Source organism: Nematostella vectensis, chromosome 2 (genome assembly GCF_932526225.1).
Source record: "Nematostella vectensis chromosome 2, jaNemVect1.1, whole genome shotgun sequence".
Lineage (NCBI taxonomy): Eukaryota > Metazoa > Cnidaria > Anthozoa > Actiniaria > Edwardsiidae > Nematostella > Nematostella vectensis.
Window position 1 is genome coordinate 7,894,769 of NC_064035.1, and position 19,761 is coordinate 7,914,529.

General features: G+C 40.8%; 2 long non-coding RNA genes across 2 annotated transcripts; one reads left to right on the forward strand and one right to left on the reverse strand.

The window, feature by feature from the left end:
- Nucleotides 1–6: 6 nt before the first annotated feature.
- Nucleotides 7–9,287, forward strand: LOC116619283. Its single transcript, XR_007307106.1, has 2 exons — nt 7–978; nt 7,590–9,287. It is a non-coding gene; the product is annotated as an uncharacterized LOC116619283 (long non-coding RNA).
- Nucleotides 1,093–19,076, reverse strand: LOC125561088. The gene is made up of 2 exons (XR_007307107.1): nt 18,797–19,076; nt 1,093–4,825 (listed from the first exon to the last, which is right to left on the reverse strand). It is a non-coding gene; the product is annotated as an uncharacterized LOC125561088 (long non-coding RNA).
- Nucleotides 19,077–19,761: the final 685 nt, after the last annotated feature.

Below are 19,761 nucleotides of genomic sequence, written 5' to 3' on the forward strand. Positions count from 1 at the left end.
GTCAATGGTGAATAACTGTGTTGCGGCTTTCAGCTATCCAACAATCGAAGCAGAGCGCGGCAATGGCTTTTGCTTGTCCTTTAAGAACCACTAAGTGCATTAACCCAAACTGCACTCTGTCCGGTTTTGGCTAACATTAAGGCCTATGTAATCAAAGTAATCATACGATGGGTATGTTTATGGCTGAATCGCAAACATAGGCCGAATTTATCGAGCGTTGTTGGGATAGTTTTAACAGCAGAATGCATACTTAGTACTCGACAGGGTGCAACTTCTTTTATTCACACGGCACTTTCTTTGAGCACCGCGCAACGGAGAACTTGTTCACGGGTGATTTTTAAAATGAGGTGTAAAAATGGCCCCACAAACATTTTGTTTTTATCTCGGTTATAGTTTTGTGAAGCCCTCTTCTTTAATTGATCTCCAAAGGAAAACACCCCAATACATGCAGGCATGGACTAATTAGATATATAGAAATAGATTTGTTGTTCGAAAAAGGGATAGAATTCTCGAGACAAGCTTCAGGGTTGAGCGAGAAATGATGTGCTGACAGGATAACACACGCTAAACCCGCAAGTCAAGTAAAATAGAAACGCCAAAAACGCTATAATCAAACTGACAGAATTCAAACAAGCTCTTTTAGCACGGCAATTCATACAGACAAAAACACAATCTTCGGTAAACTTTGCAACCTGTGTTTGGAAATGCACTCTCCGTGGAGATCAAATTTCTTAAAATCGGGCCGTCGAGTTGCTAGTTCAAACATCGTAAAGCATACACAGAGTACTACCCCCATTAACAACACACGGCCCGCTCCTTAGCAAGTTGTGCAGTTGAACCTCGAGGATGTGATATTTCGTTCCGGTGGTCGCGAGCGAAGTGCCCAAGGCGTCTAAAAAAGACCCAGAACACAGCGAGGCGGTCGATGATCATGGTATTCAACTTTGCCACTGGCTGTTTCACACATCTTCTTTAGCGGTGAGTTTATTGTCAAGGCGGGATGGTGTAAGAATACTAGGAGCGGTAACCGTTTGCTTCACACGTAGCCATGCTTCCCTCTGATGGCGAGTCGATAGGATAAAGGCAATCGAGTTATTAGTTTGAGTTTTATTAGATGAGTTTTGCCGGTTTAGAGTTTTAAAAAGGAACGCACTGTCGAGCGAGTCTCGATCTTTTGTCTGTTTTGCGGTCCGTTTTGTATTCTCTACCAGCGCGTGAAGGCGCTTCCAGCATGTAAGTGGATTAAAAGTAACTGAAAGTAATTTCTTGAGTTATTTAAGCAGATTTGAAACCAAGGAGGAAGCCCTTAGGGCATTTTACTTTCTCACAAACTGCGAGAAGAGAGGCATTTGGCGCGTCTTTAGAATGTGGTCGACTATTGGAACTTGATAAGCTTTTCAAAGGAACCACACAAAAGCGGTTCTTTCGTTAATTTTACAAGACAAAAAGTTCACACTTGAGTTGAAATTTATCCATTCACCTAGTCTTAATATCTAATCAAAGGCACGAGATCGGCCGATGCCAGCTAAAACTACCATAAACTATTTTCCTTAGGAAAACAGGAGGAAACATAAGATACACCAGGACTTATTTATCAGGATTTGGACAACAAACTTGGATCATAAACACGAGAAAATCACATACAAATCAGAAATTTTACTGGCCAAGATAGAACTTTGTAGTTGTTATGTCTAGTGAGCCGCCGAATAGGATATCCCCGATAGTAATTATGGGCTAAACTTGTTATCACATCGAGCCGGCGCGGCACTTGCAGTCCACCATCTTGTGCCGGAAAGACGCATCGATTCGCTATTGTGTCCTAGAAATCCTTTATCGCTAAGTTTACACAGTATACATTTATAGCAAAACTAAAGCCCTAAAAGGCTCATAAATTTTGGATTTGGGTTTTTTTTTATAGAATTTGTAAAAATTGGTAAGGAAATGATAAATCACAGTTCTGGTTGTCGAGTCTCTGCGAACATGTTGCATGCAAATCACCGCTGTTTCACTGCTAGATATCAAAGGGACCGAAAGACGACCGCTCGATAACTAGAACGTTAGCGGTATTTTATTCATGTTTTTTCCCAAAGAACTGCGACCGACAACGAGCAAACGTACGCGATTTTACTTTCCATGAAGATTACTGAGACAAAAACTCTTTTGTGTCTGCATTGGCCCGTTTACATGACTCATAAGGCTTAGCTAAGTCACAAGAGGGTAGGAAAGCCGAGAATGCTCGTTTCTTTAGTTCTTCCAAAAGCTAAAGATTTAACACTGTTCTGGTATTTGTGTGATTGTCGGCTAAGCTGTAGGATGTAGAGAAAAAAACACTGCCATAGGGCATCTCCTTGCGCTACATAAAGAACTAGAGGTAAAATTCTACTCGTACTGAACCATGGTTCCCTCCTAAAAAAAACTCCTAACAACAAGAAGTTTAATGATCACTGCTGGACCGAAAATAGATAGGGGCATATCACGTTTGCGGAAATATCATTTAGAAAGTTATCTACAGACGTTTGAGCTTCATTGCAATAATATCAAAACACTCTAAAACGGTTAAAGCGGCCCTATGTATCAAGGAAAGCCCTCATTTAACCTTAGCGGAAAATATGGCGGGGCAATTTCTTAGACCTTTCAAGATAAACATCTCATTTCTTAAAGTCTTATCTTTATCTTCCGACTTTCTTGGCTCATGCCGAAATGTTTTTAAAAGATGATTTGCAAAATCCCACAATACAGCTTGGCTACAGGGAGCATTGTCAGTGGAATCCAGGGTTTCTCGTATAGGTTTGCCTAGCCATTTACTTATTTCTACTTGTTGTTGTTTTTCTAGATGTTATCACTACTCCTTGTTTGTCTTAACCTTCTTTTACGACTCCATATAGTGTACCAAGACACACTCTTTGAAATACTATACCATGATAACTTTCAACAAGCAAGCCAACGATTCATTTCACGTAGCCATCAGTTTAATGTCATAACATGGAAATCTTTACTTGTGAGTCCATTTCACGACACACATAGTCATAACATAGAAATCTTTACTTGTGAGTCCATTTCACGACACACATACGAGTTATTATTACGGTATTACGGTTATTACGGTATGGTGCTGAAAGTTGAATTAACCTATGCCATTAGATCTATCTTCGCTGGTTAAACAAGTCATAGCCCACCCAAGAAGAAAGCTCCGAGTATTTTTCTTAGGAAACTCCATTACTAGGGCACGGCGGCTGTAAAAACAGTCAAATCTCACGAATTACAATGCAGGCATGTGTAGAGTGTCAGAGAGTGGACAAAATAAGAATAGCAAGGCTTTCAAGCCAGGAAGGAAGTAAACGGACGTACGAAGCACAGGAAATGCAGACCTAAGTGTCAGAGGGTCCCGATCGCGCCTTGTTGCAATAGACTCGCTGTCAGCAAGATACTTGAGATAAGCGAAGAATTTCCGATCTTAATGCCAAACATGATGCTGTTGCCAGAGCAAAATAGTTACCCCGAAGCTCACCGAACTGATACTAGGAACTTACATAGCATCAAGCAATTTAGTCGGGGCCAATAGATGGAAGATCGGTTTGATCTTCTTCATGGCTCAGACAGCCCACTTCCTTCTGAACGACCGAACTATGCTCATGGCCAACACGAATCGCGAAGGCTGGGTCTACTGTATAAGACTTGAGCTATGCACACGTTTAGTTTGCTCATACGTTTGTATGTTTTCCATTTATATTAGAAAATTAGGATAAGTAAGACAAGCGAAATATTACAGGGTTTACCGAGCGACTCTTTACTGGCCACTCGGTACGACGTGATGGGCCAAATATTTGCCTGTTAGACTGTTAACTAGTGTTCTTTGACTAGCAAGAGTCAGTTTTAGCATACAAACAAACGTGAATCGGCTCTGAACACATAGCCTCGTGGCAGACTGTTGGTCTAGAATGTTTAAAATTGTTTTCCTTCGAGTTATACTGTCAGTATTCGAAGTTTTGGAGGGTGAAATCTGCGAAGGATTCTCAAAGTAAAAATCCTAGATATTCTATTTTTCGTACTGTTTTTTTTCGGGAGCAATTCAGGAAATGCATACGAACGTTTTGAGTAGCGAGGGAAATGCTGGCACGCGTTGTGATTGGCGACCTTCTCCCTGTCTTACGTTTTTTTAATATCTAAATAGCAACCTTCGCGTTCTTTGAATTCACGATTCGTAAATGTGTGTAATAAAACTCTAGCTGTCAACACTTTTAAACTAAAAAAGGCAGATTAGGTTCCCATTTGTTACCACAAGACGAAAGTTTGGAAGGGAAAATGCCGCAATGATAATAAAACTCTGAATACTTGGTTAGTTGGCGGCCTGCAAACTTTGTACACACATAAAAGGATTTGTCAAAACCGATCAAGAATTACTCGAATATTAAGAAACGAGAGGAAATAAAATTTAATGAAGTTTTCTTGGATATTTTTACCAGTTAGCCTCCCGAGGCCATAAATTGGCCGTATCTACAACCGATGCCCGAGGCTGTGTGCAACTAAGAACAGCTTATTTTAACTTATTTGGAAGCAAGGCATTAGCCTTCGCCAAACATGTCCTTGACAGAACTGATATATTGTCTTGGCGGGGTTATTTGTTTTAATGAAAAGATTTACATTTAGGATGTTTTCCAAAGGGCAAGTGAACGGATAGTGTGATAAAGTAAGAATTTCTTTAATAAGAAGGAATTATGACTTTTTTCTTGCTAATGGTACCGCCTTGCCAAACCGTGACAATTTTAAGCCCCAACAGTAGTTTATTGTGACTTGGAATTGCCGACTGGATTATGGCAGCTTTTGCCTATAGAGAAAGTAATAAAGAAATAACGTATCATTCAAAGTCTAAAGGACTAAGCTGGCGTTAAAGATATGGGTCAGGAATACAAAAATACCGTTTGGATCTTGGTGAAAATCATGAATATCATGCTCACAATTGAAATACCAAATCCTCGAGAAAAATTATTTCAATTAGTAAAAAGTTAAAAATATATATATTCAGTGTATTACTAAGTCACAAAGAAAGGTTTAAAAGAATTTTGTTAATATAAAAAGGGACAGAAAAACACATTTTAAAAATAGACCCTATGCAAAAACGTTGTGAAGCGTAGAAGATATTTAAAAACAACAAACACTAGTTTTCGCACAGATAAGAAAGGTAGTTAGTAAACCAACAAAGAAATATTTGCTGCCGAATTCTACTTGATACCATTCCCACCATAAAATAGCTATATTGTTCTTAACTTTGTCAGCATGCCTAAACAAGAGCAATGAGTTTGGGGATACCATAGTTAACTTTGGGGATACCAAGTCAGGGAAATGGGTGTAACAGTAAGGAAAAGTTTTAGAGGCTTTCAGAGATCTTTAGGATGGTAAACAATGATTAACAGAATTAGTACTGAAGCCGTCGTGGCAAGGTTTGTGGGTTAGGTCAGCTGCCGGGCAAATGTTAGCTCTCAATCCAAAAGAAACAAATAAGTAAATTTCGAATCTGCGGCTTTTCTGGTGGACAATATTGGACATTGCTCTCGAGAGAAATCCGTACCGAATGCTTTATTCTTAAAACCCATAACATCACGAATGGAAAGCACACAGTTTAAGAGAAAACGCTCTCAGCCTGGAATGGGTGTATAACACGAAGAGTTGACATTTAATTTCAAAAGACATCTGTATTTTACTTTATGAATTTGCTCAATATTTTCAATGTTGATTGTGTATTTTACTTAGATATTAACTCGAGTTTATATCTCAAGATAGATACTGGTTGTTTTCCAACGATTTTGTTTTCGCTTTTTTAGAAACCACAAGTGTTAAAAAGAAAAGGGATACTGTTATACTCATTTTAAGACAAAAAACGCCCAAACATCTAGCATGTTTTCGGAAAATTCCGTTGTTGCCTGTTCAAGGCTAAGGTTATTGGTCTTACTTCTTTATTGAATCCATTAGTCGCCCAAAAGCCAGTTACAGTTTGCTTTGTATCTCTCTTCCATCTAAAAAACGATTCTTAGAATAAAAACCCCAAGAAATTTCAGACTAGCGCGGCAAATCTTCTCAGTAAGGGTTTTAGAAATCGAAGAAAATTTAATTAGTTTGTGAGCCACACCCAAATAAATTTACAATCAGCAGTATATTTCTAACCTAACTTAAATTATCCTCACGTTATCAGTTTCGAATTTTGAAGAAAAACTTGGTTCGTGATGATTTAGCTCTGTGTTCTTTTCATATTTGCAATTGAAATACAAAAATTCATTTGTAACCTGTCAAAAAATATGACAAGTACGACAGCCGAAAGCAAACGAACCACACAAACAGAGGGAGCGCGCGAAATGAGATCAGCGACAACAAGAAAAAAATCGGGCAAATGCTTTAAAAAAAAAAAATCGAAATCTTGATGCTTCATTCAGTTAAGAAAGCAAATTAGAGCTCGCCTTGGCTACACAAACCTTGACAACAAAAATAAAAAATAAAGAAATAAGGCGTTTGTAAAAAATACATAAATGTGCACTTGCTTATTATCTTCAGACTTGTTACTGCTGACGGTCAAGGCTTTTAATTACATTTTTACCAAGGAGATGTTACAGATACTTGGCTTCAAATCCTCCTTTTTTAATATACAAAAGATATGTTTGAAACTCTCAAAAAATTGGACGAGTGTATTAATTGGCAACAAAAACTTACATTCGTTAAAATGTACACAACGACTTTTAAGAACCTCTAAACTAACCTATAGATTCGAGGTTGAAGGCATATGTTATGAGTATTTTTTTCAGCGCCATTCATATATTCTTCCCCGAAATCATAAGCGCGTGTGCCTATAGAACACAAGTTAAAACAGCCATTTTCTGCGCCGTGGGAAAGCGAAATTGAAGATTGTAAAGTTGAGAAAAAAATAGTCCCGACTTGTATTGAATTGTCAAGACAAACACAAATTTCTATGCCGTTTACTCATATTTCCACTGATAATAGCAAAGAAAATATTTTCCCCGTTAACATGTTGTCCTAGATCTCGCTTGTTTGTTCTCGGCTGATGTACCAAGAGGCGAGTTGAAAACAGCCGCCGTCCTTCAAAACGCATTTAAAATAGTCGACGTCGTTTTTACGATGAAAGGAGAGAGGTTTTTTGAAAGGGCTTTCTGTTTTTTGGCAAGCAGGTGAATGATGTGAATGATAGAAAAGAGAGAAAAACACTCTTTATTACCGAGTTCGAATTGTTGACTTAACCTATTCGGCGACATGTCGTCAATTCCTATTCAATTCTCATTCAATTCTGGGTAAATAGCCTGTATTCTGCTTTGTTTAGATAGAGGCATCACCTTATCCATTCTAAATATTAGAAAACTTTAAGCTTTACTTTTTTCCTTATAGAAAAAGAACAAACTATGTTGGATGATGTCTATTAGCTCTTTCTGACTAACAGAATGCTCGGTATGCTCGAATAGGAAATTTCCTTTTTCAAACACTTTGCTATTTTACTCAAGAAACAACAGCAGCTAAATAAAATAGTATAGTAAAAGAAAATACCATGCGTCCCATGTCTAACTTCGTTGTGTGACTTTATTTCTTTATAGATGAAGACGTTAGAAGAAGTTCTGGATGAGTTTCAAAGGTGAAACAACAAACACAAGATTTTGAAAATACATTTTACCCCCTTGGCGAAGTGCACGAATTCAGCATTTGCAGTGCTTGTGCCATATAAAACATGTCCAATACGAAATTCATTTGATAAATGTGCAAACAGTTTGTGGAACATGTCCTTCGGATTTACCCTTAAATCAACGAGCCGTTCTCATATATACACTCGTTATAACCGTCAATACAAGAAATGTTTGCCTTTTTCTGGCCTTAGACTGTCTAAGAAAATTCCAAGTGTAAATATTTCACTAGAAAAACACACAGCTTAAGCGGGTTCGATTGAATACTTGGTTATATTGTTTACAAGGTTTTCAACTGTTTGAGAGAAAAAAGATTTTGCTTTCTTTTCTTTTTTTTTTGTTTTTTGTTTGTTTTTGTTTACATTAAGTGGATTCTAGGCGATGGTGTAGTTTAGATAATTTAATCTTTAAATTGAGGATTTTAAAATAATTCGATTAAGTGTTTTCCTTTTTGGTGTTTTGTTATCCGACAGTTAAGATTGAGTTCCTTTTAGATACTGGCCAAGATGGAGCAATTTCTCTGTTCTTGTTTGTTCCTGTCGGCACAGAAGCTAAAACGCTCAACTTCCATTTTCTGTCAATTTTATCTCTACTCCACCGAGATATATCACTTACTCAGAACGCCTGGTTGTTAGGGAAAAAAAGAGACTGTTGATGAAAACATTAAGCGCTCTTTTTTTATATCAATTTTTCAATTAAATCAATGATATATAATACCGTTAAAATAGAAGACCCCTCTATACGAAACTAAAAGGGGACATTCCAAACACTTTAATAAAACGGGCGAAAAAACCTTAAGTAAAGTGTTAGTCAGGGGTAAGTTTGTAATATCCAATGTCACAATGTTTGAAAACAGATCGCTCTTCTACTGACATTGCTCGCAAGATTTGTCTTTAGACGTGCCAAAAACATGATTGCTCTTGGTAACTACTTATCGAGTTCCACGCATCTTAAGATATAGCGTCTTATAAATCGGTAGCTTCAATCTAACTCTGTCAGTTAAACGCACATAATTGCCGATGAAATGTCCTAATTCTTGTAAGCATGGCGGTAACCTGATCACTTGTATGCTGGGAACTTAAGAACTCATCTTGTAGTCGTAAAAGCGTGTCTTTGTTTGGATCAAGGGTCTCAAGTCTTGTTCAGTTAGCTCAAGTCTAAATACGGGAAGACCGGGTTCTTAACTGATTTCAACTGATAAAGTTCAAGATTGTGTTGGAATTAATCGCTTAAATGCACTTGTCAAAGAAAATAGTGTCTTCCCATTTTGATTACGGATTCTTAAGAACAGCTTAACGTTTATTTGTCCGATAAAAAAAATCCTAAGCAACTTCTTTGTAGCCAAAGATTCTCCAATTGTGCCATCATTGTCCATTGTGCATTCAGTTGAGATTTGTTTGTTAGATCCTGCAGCCAGCTGAGTCTACGAACCTGTTTCGCGAACGGCTTAGCCTGATCACATGTAACCCCGCGACGACATAGAAATCAACCAAAAAAACAATTCACACAATACTATGACGCATTCTTTGCTTGCAAATCTCGGATACAGTACTTACTAAGTAGGTATTCTATACTAAATATGAACTAATGAGAAATAAATTCTTTTTCATACGATTTGTTGTTGAATTTTCTTCATGTGTGATTAAAAAAGGTAGTTATCTGGTGAAAAACACACACGCTTACATCCCCAACCACTCCAAATAAAGTCTTTAATCCTTCACAAGTCAAACGTGATTTGACTCCCAACTGGATATGTTACATTCATTAGAAACTAATGATATATTTTGGTCTTTTAGTCATTATGGCCATGTAATCACGGTATTGTTAAATCATGTTTTATCAAAAAGATCAAAATTGCAGTTAAATCGCGGATGTGTTGGTCTAATAACCACCGTATTGAAAAAACAAAGGGTTTTTTCTTTCAATTAATTTGCGCGTGTACAAGTATTAAGTGGCTGTGATATGGAAATTTTATCAATTTCGTTTCCTAGCATTATCGGGGAAATGGCCATTTCGAACACAAGGCAACCAAAATTAGATCCCATTAGATAGTACAAGATATGTGAGAATAGTTTCCAAGCTTCAAAGGATTACTCACAAAAGAAAAAAAAATGTAAAACAAATGTGAAACAGCGTTTCTGCGCAGAGAGATGAAATATGCTGATGCTTTTTATCGAATGTCCCATATAACGTGGTTCAATTCAGGCAAAATCTAAGAAATTGGCCGGCAAAATAAACTATTGACCATATTAATGGAGGTCACTTTATGCAATGGATCGGCGCTTAGATTTATGAATCCTGGAATGTATCAAACTTCTAAATGTAAAAATATGCCCAAAACGTGATATGCGATCGACAGTATTTTAAGTTGAATGCTCTTAAGAAAAGGTTAAGGCTGAAATTCGCGTACTTGGTTCAAAAATAAACTATTTTACAAATTCTGCCCTTGAGTCGATAAACACATTAGCTCGCTTGCGACAAGAGCTGTCACGGACATGTCGGACCGCGGAAAGCTGCGCTTGCTGGACCTCACGAGAACAATAGCACACAATTCACGGTAGCAAATTCTAGCATGCTAATGGCTCTGGCTGGCAACGAACGAAAGCGAGAATTTCGCAGATAGTTTTCAAAACTTCTACACTTTCTTTGAAAGGCGAGCGCTGTTTTATGGGACATTTAGAGATGGGATTACGGCGCGTTTGCTGGTTTGTTCACCCTCATACAACATTGAGGCAAACATAGCAGCCTATTACTTATCTTGAAAGAGAAGATTTGTGTGTATACTCATAGTGTCATCACAAATACTACCTGAAAATATTGACTTTTGCGTATTTTTCAGTCTGGCTGCTTGACAGAGCTCAACAACTCGACCCGTAGAGAATGCGCTAATGCCTGTCTTATCAACTATAACCCAACAATAGAAAGGCTGAACTTTAGATTGTCCCAGAGCTCTAGACAACGTATATGCAATAGATTCTGCGATCTTTTTCAGTTGTAAGGTCAGTTATTTTAGCGTGGAATTGTATGACATTGGTCGTATGACGCAGAAGATGGATTAAGGCCAGACCCCTAACTCGCAGACCATCACATTTTGCATAAAACTAATTCGCCGAAATTAATGGAGCAGATTCACTGTTTGCTCACCTTCACAAAGCAATCGAAAGCTTTGATCGCTGGTTGACACTTTTGCAAAGACCTTTGTTTTCAAGCTCTTTATAAAACACAAAAGCTGCGGATCTAATGTACGCCGTGTTTTCGCACCGATCGAACAATTTCACCCCTTTTCAGTCCTAATGACTATAGTTGGATGTATCCATCAAACAAAAAGTTCTCTTCCCAATTTCCGCGCCCAAGATTTTTAGATGAAAAAAATCACTTCAGTCTTGAGGCGTCGCAATCTTTTCTAAACATGACAGGCAATTTTGAAGTGTTTTAATTTCGCCCGAATTCCAAACCTGGGTAAGGGTTGATAGGCAATCACATAACAGGACTAGTCCCATCTGACAATTCACATGGAAAATTAACCGAGTCTTGATAAAAAGACAACTTTTTTTCCAAATGTTTGACTCCTCTTGATATACAAGCGAAGAGAATTCAAACAAGTTAAGAAAATAAACTGATCAATACTAGCTTGTTGACCAATGGACAAGCAACCGTTTGCAGTGTGTAAGCTTATATCCCATTAAGGTTTGCTTGGCGCAGTAAGCAACGTACGCCAGGATCCTTTTAGAAACTATTTCATGAATTGCTTAGCAAGAAGTTTTTGAATTACTAAGATAATTTGCAAAAATGTGTCGGGTTACCTAAAAATAATTTCTGCCAGGTTTGTGTTAAGCTTCTTAAAATGAATGCTAGGCAAAACAAACTGGTAAATTTACTCTCTGATTTAAAATTTCGACTACGTTTCTGAGGACCACTTTTTACGGGATCTACACCAACTGTCACATAAATTTGTTTGCGTTGGAAAAATTGCCTGTTTTTCATCCAAATAACAAACAAGTCGCGCATTAGAACGCGTTTCAAAATCTAAGTGGGATTCAGGCGTGGGTAGAGTTCTCTCTGCACGCGATTGAGAGCATAACATTCTACATTTCTATCTTACGCTGCCTACATATTAAACCTGCCCCTTAGGATGATTTTGAGCGAGACAAATTATATGTTTTTATTTGACAAAGCAAAATTTCAAGACAAATCAATCGAACTTATGTCTTTGCTCACTCCTACGTTGTTCGTTTCTTTTCGCCTATATTTTCTCCGCTTATATCCTTCCTGATCTAGTAGTGTTACTGTGTGTTCGACACCGACACATAATGGCCGAGAATTCTTTTCCATCTCTCGACATAGTTGTGTGTTTTCAACTTATCGCCCCTCTGTGTAATTACAATATGCTTGTTCTAGTTTTCAACTTCAATAACGCACGCAAATACTTAGGCACCTTGTCTTAATGAAATTTTCGCCTAAACCATCCCAAATCGATACTTAGTATTTTTACGTATTGTACGTAGGAAAATTAAAATAGTAATTACTTTGCTAGGCTTTCAGGTCCCTTTTGTTGGTTTAAGGCGCGTGTAATTTATCCAATCCCATTTTCCAAACTTACAATTATATAAAAAAGTGATCGGAAACGCCATAAGTTCGAAGGACAAACATCTCTGAGGCATGTAAGTAGTGCACGGTAGCTAACAAGGATATCGGCCACAATACGAACGTGTCTTGTCACGATCAGACAAACAGCAAAAACAAACAAACAGCAGAGTCAAAGGTACGCCGGCTATCCGATGGGATATCGAGGTGCATTAGAAATACAACGAGCGGACAGCAAATATCCGTACGGGGGCTAAAAACGTCAATCACTGGCGCACCTTAAGAAAAAACCTAATCTTCAAATTCAAAAGAGGTGCGGAGACACGGAAGGGACTAGACTATGTAATAAAAAGAAAAGGAAAAAAGGATGTTTCTCTAGTTCTATGTTGTCTTTATTCCAAGTAGAGGTGTTGAAGGTAATGGGTTTTCACGAAATTCTTTAGCAGGCGAGGGTACTATACTGAAAAACATGCGGCTTTTCCTGCACCACAGAAATTTGGGATCTCCAAAAATGTGTCTGTCTCATTGGCTTCGTTTTTTGCCCGGAGTATGAAACTCTAGAATCCCATTCTCGGGGGAAAAGCATGTCACATGTACGTATTTTGCATTGGGTTTTCGTTTCTCACTGCGCATTGGCGTCATATTCGTCATTTTATTTTTCGCGAAGCTTTATCTTTGCCGTTTTAGAAAGATCGCGAAGGTAAATGCCGCGAAATTAATGAACCCGCTTATATTATGGTTTTAGTAGAAAAGTGTTTTTTTCCCTTCCCACTAAAACATCGTAAAAACACGTTTGCAACCAAATTATGAAAATGAAAACCAAGGAAATATAAGATCACATTACTCGCGATATCAAATGCACGTGGATATCAGCACATCATAAATGAACTTAAACATTTAAATCCTTACAAGAAAGGCAAGAATATAAAGAAAAAATCCAGTTACTTTCGAATACAATATAATAAACTAATTCATTTCTTTATGTTATTGGTTGAAAGCGTGTATCCGTACCATAAAATCCTGAGAGGGGGGGGGGGGGGGGGAAGGGCAATAAAAGGGATGGTGGGTGGGGCAGGGCACAAAACCAGAAAGGCCGATAAAGGGGTAGGGGTGAGGAAAAAAACGAGAAGACGGATAAGGGGGTAGGAGTGAGGAAAAAAGGGAGAAGGCCGATAAAGGGGTAAGGGTGAGGAAAAAAGGGAGAAGGCCGATAATTGGGTAGGGGTGAGGAAAAAGGTAGAAGGCCGATAAAGGGGTAGGGGTGAGGAAAAAAGGGAAAAGGCCGATAAAGGGGTAGGGGTGAGGAAAAAAGGGAGAAGGCCGATAAAGGGGTAGGGGTGAGGAAAAAAGGGAGAAGGCCGATGGGTGAGGAAAAAAGGGAGAAGGCCGATAAAGGGGTAGGGGTGAGGAAAAAAGGGAGAAGGCCGATAAGGGGCTAGGTGTGAGGGAAAAAACGAGAAGGCCGATAATGGGGTAGGTGTGAGGGAAAAAACGAGAAGGCCGATGAGGGGGTAGGTGTGAGGAAAAAAGGGAGAAGGCCGATGAGGGGGTAGGTGTCAGGGCACAAAACCAGAAAGGCCGATAAGGGGGTAGGGGTGAGGAAAAAAGGGAGAAGGCCGATAAGGGGGTAGGTGTGAGGAAAAAAAACGAGAAGGCCGATAAGGCGGTAGGTGTGAGGGAAAAAACGAGAAGGCCGATGAGGGGGTAGGTGTGAGGGCACAAAACGAGAAAGGCCGTTAAGGGGGTAGGTGTGCGGCACAAAACGAGAAACGCCGATAAGGGGGTAGGTGTGAGGGCACAAAACGAGAAAGGCCGATAAGGGGGTAGGTGTGCGGAAAAAAAACGAGAAAGGCCGATAAGGGGGTTGGTAGGTGTGCGGGTACAAAAACAGAAAGGCTGATAAAGAAGTAGGCGTGAGGGCACAAAACGAGAAAGGCCGATAAGGAGTGAGGTGTGCGGGCACAAAACGAGAAAGGCTGATAAGGAGGTAGGTGTGAGGGCACAAAACTAGAAAGGCCGATAACGGGTTAGATGTGAGGGCACAAAACGAAAAAGGTCGATAACGGGGTAGGTGTGATGGCACAAAACGAGAAAGGCCGATAAGGGGGTAAGTGTGATGGCACAAAACGAGAAAGGCCGATAAGGGGGTAAGTGTGCGGGCACAAAACGAGAAAGGCCGATAAGGGGGTAGGTGTGAGGGCACAAAACGAAAAAGGCCGATAAGGGGGTAGGTGTGATGGCACAAAACGAGAAAGGCCGATAAGGGGGTAGGTGTGCGGGCACAAAACGAGAAAGGCCGATAAGGGGGTAGGTGTGATGGCACAAAACGAGAAAGGCCGAGAAGGGGGTAAGTGTGATGGCACAAAACGAGAAAGGCCGATAAGGGGGTAGGTGTGATGGCACAAAACGAGAAAGGCCGAGAAGGGGGTAAGTGTGATGGCACAAAACGAGAAAGGCCGATAAGGGGGTAGGTGTGATGGCACAAAACGAGAAAGGCCGATAAGGGGGTAAGTGTGATGGCACAAAACGAGAAAGGCCAATAAAGGGGTAGGTGTGCGGACACAAAACGAGAAAGGCCGATAAGTGGGTAAGTGTGCGGGCACAAAACGAGAAAGGCCGATAAAGGATTAGGTGTTAGGGCACAAAACGCGAAAGGCCGATAAGGGGGTAAGTGTGCAAGTACAAAACGAGAAAGGCCAATAAAGGGGTAGGGGTGAGGGCATAGAACGAGAAAGGCCGATAAGGGGGTGGTCACAAAAAGAGAAAGGCCGATAAGGGGGTAGGTGTGCGGGCACAAAACGAGAAAGGCCGATAAGGGGGTGGTCACAAAAAGAGAAAGGCCGATAAGGGGGTAGGTGTGCGGGCACAAAACGAGAAAGGCCGATAAGGGGGTGGTCACAAAAAGAGAAAGGCCGATAAGGGGGTAGGTGTGAGGGCACAAAACGAGAAAGGCCGATAAGGGGGTAGGTGTGCGGGCACAAAACGCGAAAGGCAGATAAGGGGGTAGGTGTGCGGGCACAAAACGAGAAAGGCCGATAAGGGGGTGGTCACAAAAAGAGAAAGGCCGATAAGGGGGTAGGTGTGAGGGCACAAAACGAGAAAGGCAGATAAGGGGGTAGGTGTGCGGGCACAAAACGCGAAAGGCAGATAAGGGGGTAGGTGTGAGGGCACAAAACGAGAAAGGCCGATAAGGGGGTAAGTGTGATGGCACAAAACGAGAAAGGCCGATAAGGAGGTAGGTGTGAGGGCACAAAACGCGAAAGGCAGATAAGAAGGTAGGTGTGAGGGCAAAAAACGAGAAAGGCCGATAAGGGGGTAGGTGGGAGGTTACAAAACGAGAAGGCCGATAAGGGGGTAGGTGGGAGGTTACAAAACGAGAAGGCCGATAAGGGGGTAGTTGTGAGGGCACAAAACGAGAAGGCCGATAAGGGGGTAGTTGTGAGGGCACAAAACGAGAAGGCCGATAAGGGGGTAGGTGTGAGGGCACAAAACGAGAAAGGCCAATAATGGGGTAGGTGTGCGGGCACAAACCGAGAGCGGCCGATAAGGGGGTAGGTGTGTGGTCACAAAAAGAGAAAGGCCGATAAGGGGGTAAGTGTGAGGGCACAAAACGAGAAAGGCCGATAAGGGGGTAGGTGTGAGGGCACAAAACGTGAAAGGCCGATAAGGGGGTAGGTGTGCGGGCACAAAACGAGAAAGGCTGATAAGGAGGTAGGTGTGCGGGCACAAAACGAGAAAGGCCGATAAGGGGGTAGGTGTGAGGGCACAAAACGAAAGAGGCTGATAAAGGAGTAGGTATTAGGGCACAAAACGAGAAAGGCCAGTAAGGGGCTAGGTGTGCGGGCACGAAAACGAGAAAGGCCGATAAGGGGGTAGGTGTGCGGGCACAAAACGAGAGAGGCCGATAAGGGGGTAGGTGTGAGGGCACAAAACGAGAGAGGCCGATAAGAGGGTAGGTGTGAGGGTACAAAATAATAATGCCGATAAAGGGGTACTTGTTAGGGCACAAAACGAGAAAGGCCGATAAGGGGGTAGGTGTGCGGCCACAAACCGAGAGAGGCCGATTATTATCAGGAGGTAAGACCAGGTTGTAGTCAAACGCGACGGGAGGTCACTAAACTGTGCTTCTAACAAATACGCCCCATTTAACAAATACGGAATAACAAACACACATCACCCAGTTTGTTGAATAAATTTTATTTATCCAACATCGAATGGAAGTGTTGCAGGACTAGTCCATGCTTATAACGCTACCAAACACTCAACTACGGGATACTCACCGTCATATCTCGTGTTCGGGAGGAACCCAAGACTACCCCAGGGTGTGACTCTTGGCCCGGACCCCGTACATGACCCACAGCCGTACGCTGCATATATAGAGAACCTCCGCGACAAGCTGACAGATGCATATTCCCGAGCACAACAGGAGATAGAAAAGAAAGCCGAGGCTAATAAGCGCCAGTATGATGCACTAAATGAAGACCTCGCTCTCCAGCCTGGGGACAGAGTCCTGTTGAGAAACCTCAACACAAGAGGCAAGCACAAACTGCAGGATCGATGGGAGGATGTCCCATATCGAGTGGAAAGAAGAAAGTCCTCCACCGCAACATCCTACTGCCCTATCGAGCGGAGCGGGCAGGCCCCGAACCCAGAAAGCAACACGGGCGGAAAGATCCCCCGCGCAAACAGCAGGAGGACGACACGGAAAGCTCTACTAGCGACTCAGATAGCTCCTGGTCGGACTTCGTCGCGACTGAGCTCAATATGTTAGCGGTTCCGTTTACCATGGATGCAGAAGGTGAAGAGCCGGAGGTGCACATTCAACAAGAATATGACAATGATGTTCAGGAGTCAGAGTCAGGAGGGGAAGCAGCTGGGAAGCGTCCTGACAGACTTCGGCCGAGGAGGGTAGTGAGACCTCCTGCTCGCCTCATTTGCGACCCAGTGTGGTCACAGCAAGTATCGACACTGAACTATGGTATCACAATTTTGCCATAGCAAAAAAAAGGAAGAAAAAAATGACACAAGTTTTGTTTTATTGACTCTAGACGCCCTTCCTCATCAGGGGGGAGAATGTAGTGATGTGTGCATGATGTAGCGGAACAGATTAAGAGATTAAGTTGATGATTGTATGACAGTTAGGTCGCTAGTAATACGATGCTGGGTGTATCAGATTTAGACTTGAACCCGATGTCGATAGCGAGTGAATTATATTGTTAAACGTCCCAACTTCATTGTAATTCTTTGTCTCTGGGCCACCAAACCCTATCCCGACCGAGCTATTACAGAAGGCAATGTATTTATGGATTTAATGTTGTTAGGCTATGAGCTTCAGTAAAATAAATCTTAAACCTCCATTTTTATATGATAGGTTATCTAAATTCTATTTTCAAGGGAAACGAAATTGGGACTAAAGTGGTGGGCTATATCAGATACACACTACCATTGCGTGTACTCTATCACAGTACCAGGCTATATACACATACTGCAATTGTGTACACTCTATTATAGTACCATTAGGTGGTCACATGATAGGCTATATATCATACACACTGCACTTGTGTATTCTCTATTATAGACCATCAGGTGGTCACATGATAAGCTATTTATTGAACACACTGCACTTGTGTATACTCTATTATAGTACCATCAGGTGGTCACGTGATAGGCTATATACCATACACACTCACTTGTGTACACTCTATTATAGTACCATCAGGTGGTCACATGATAGGCTATATATCATACACACTCACTGGTGTATTCTCTATTATAGTACCATTAGGTGGTGAAGTGATAGGCTATATATCATACACACTGCACTTGTGTACACTCTATTATAGTACCATCAGGTGGTCACGTGATAGGCTATATACCATACACACTCACTTGTGTACACTCTATTATAGTACCATCAGGTGGTCACGTGATAGGCTATATACCATACACACTCACTTGTGTACACTCTATTATAGTACCATTAGGTGGTCACATGATAGGCTATATATCATACACACTGCACTGGTGTATACTCTATTATAGTACCATTAGGTGGTCACATGATAGGCTATATATCATACACACTCACTTGTGTATTCTCTATTATAGACCATCAGGTGGTCACATGATAAGCTATTTATTGAACACACTGCACTTGTGTACACTCTATTATAGTACCATTAGGTGGTGATGTGATAGGCTATATACCATACACACTCACTTGTGTACACTCTATTATAGTACCATTAGGTGGTGATGTGATAGGCTATATATCATACACACTGCACATGTGTACACTCTATTATAGTACCATTAGGTGGTCAAATATTAGGCTATATGCCATTTGTATACAATTATAGTAAAGTGACATACATCAGACGGTCACGTGATAACAGAATACCTTTACAACGCTGACAAAACAAAAAAAATTTAGCCCGATAAAATATTCTGTGTGGTGGATGTAACCTAACATTAAGCTATATGATAGAATATTCAATTGATATTTTACTAGAAACATTTTGTCGATCGATTTTACTAACCTTGCTCCATATTTGGTTGTGCTTTTAAAACTGCACCTCTATGAGCTTCTTACTAATTGTCGTATCGTAGTTTTGCATATTTATAAAGATTTCCACGTCATTAAAGTCTGTAAACCCTGAAAATAACATGAATAAACCATGCCGGGTTCGTTTGAACGACGCATTATCGCTTTGTTTGGTCACGTGTTTGGTTTTGGCGGGCTTTGGCTCAACACAGGGAACCCAACATGTTGGGCGTACAACTATTTTGTCGAGGGACAAAGAGTTCAAACAATCGGTTCCAAACAACTCTTTACTGTTTGTATTTCCTGACGAGTGAGTTCGAAATCTAAAATAAGTGTACATTAGTGGTTAGAATCAATTTTACAGTAATTCAAAAGAGATGAATTTGCGAACCCGATGATTTTTGTGCACTGACATACATACTTAACAGACATACTTCCAATGTTTTGTGTATGGCTACAACTAAATTAGCACAAAACCACAGCGTACCCGAGTCATGCACCTCCCTGCTGGAAAAAAGATAGCTTTTGTTGTGCGTGTATTATGTCAGAGAGTGCGCATGTTTCCTCAGTGAGATTTTGTATTGTTAGGGAGAAAAGGCTTACTTCAAGTCTTTTTCAAGCCTATTTCAAGTTTCAAGGCATGCATTTTGTTTTTTAGAGTGGTGTAGCACTACGTTAAGTCATTCGTCTGGGTTTGTCATCTGTTTATAATGCTGGAACTTGTTATTTTCCTACAATTGGGACTTATGTGGTTTTGTGCCATACAGTTTCATCATATCCATATTTGCAAAGTTTTTGCACGTGTATCAAGCAGGGGCGTACACAGAGGGGTGCGCAGGGTGCGCAACCCCCCTTGGTGGCCAAAAAGTGGTTCATTTATTATTAAGGAATCCCCAAATACTATGCTTTTCCAATATGATACCTATGACTGCGCATCCCCCCCCCCCCCCCCCCCCCCTG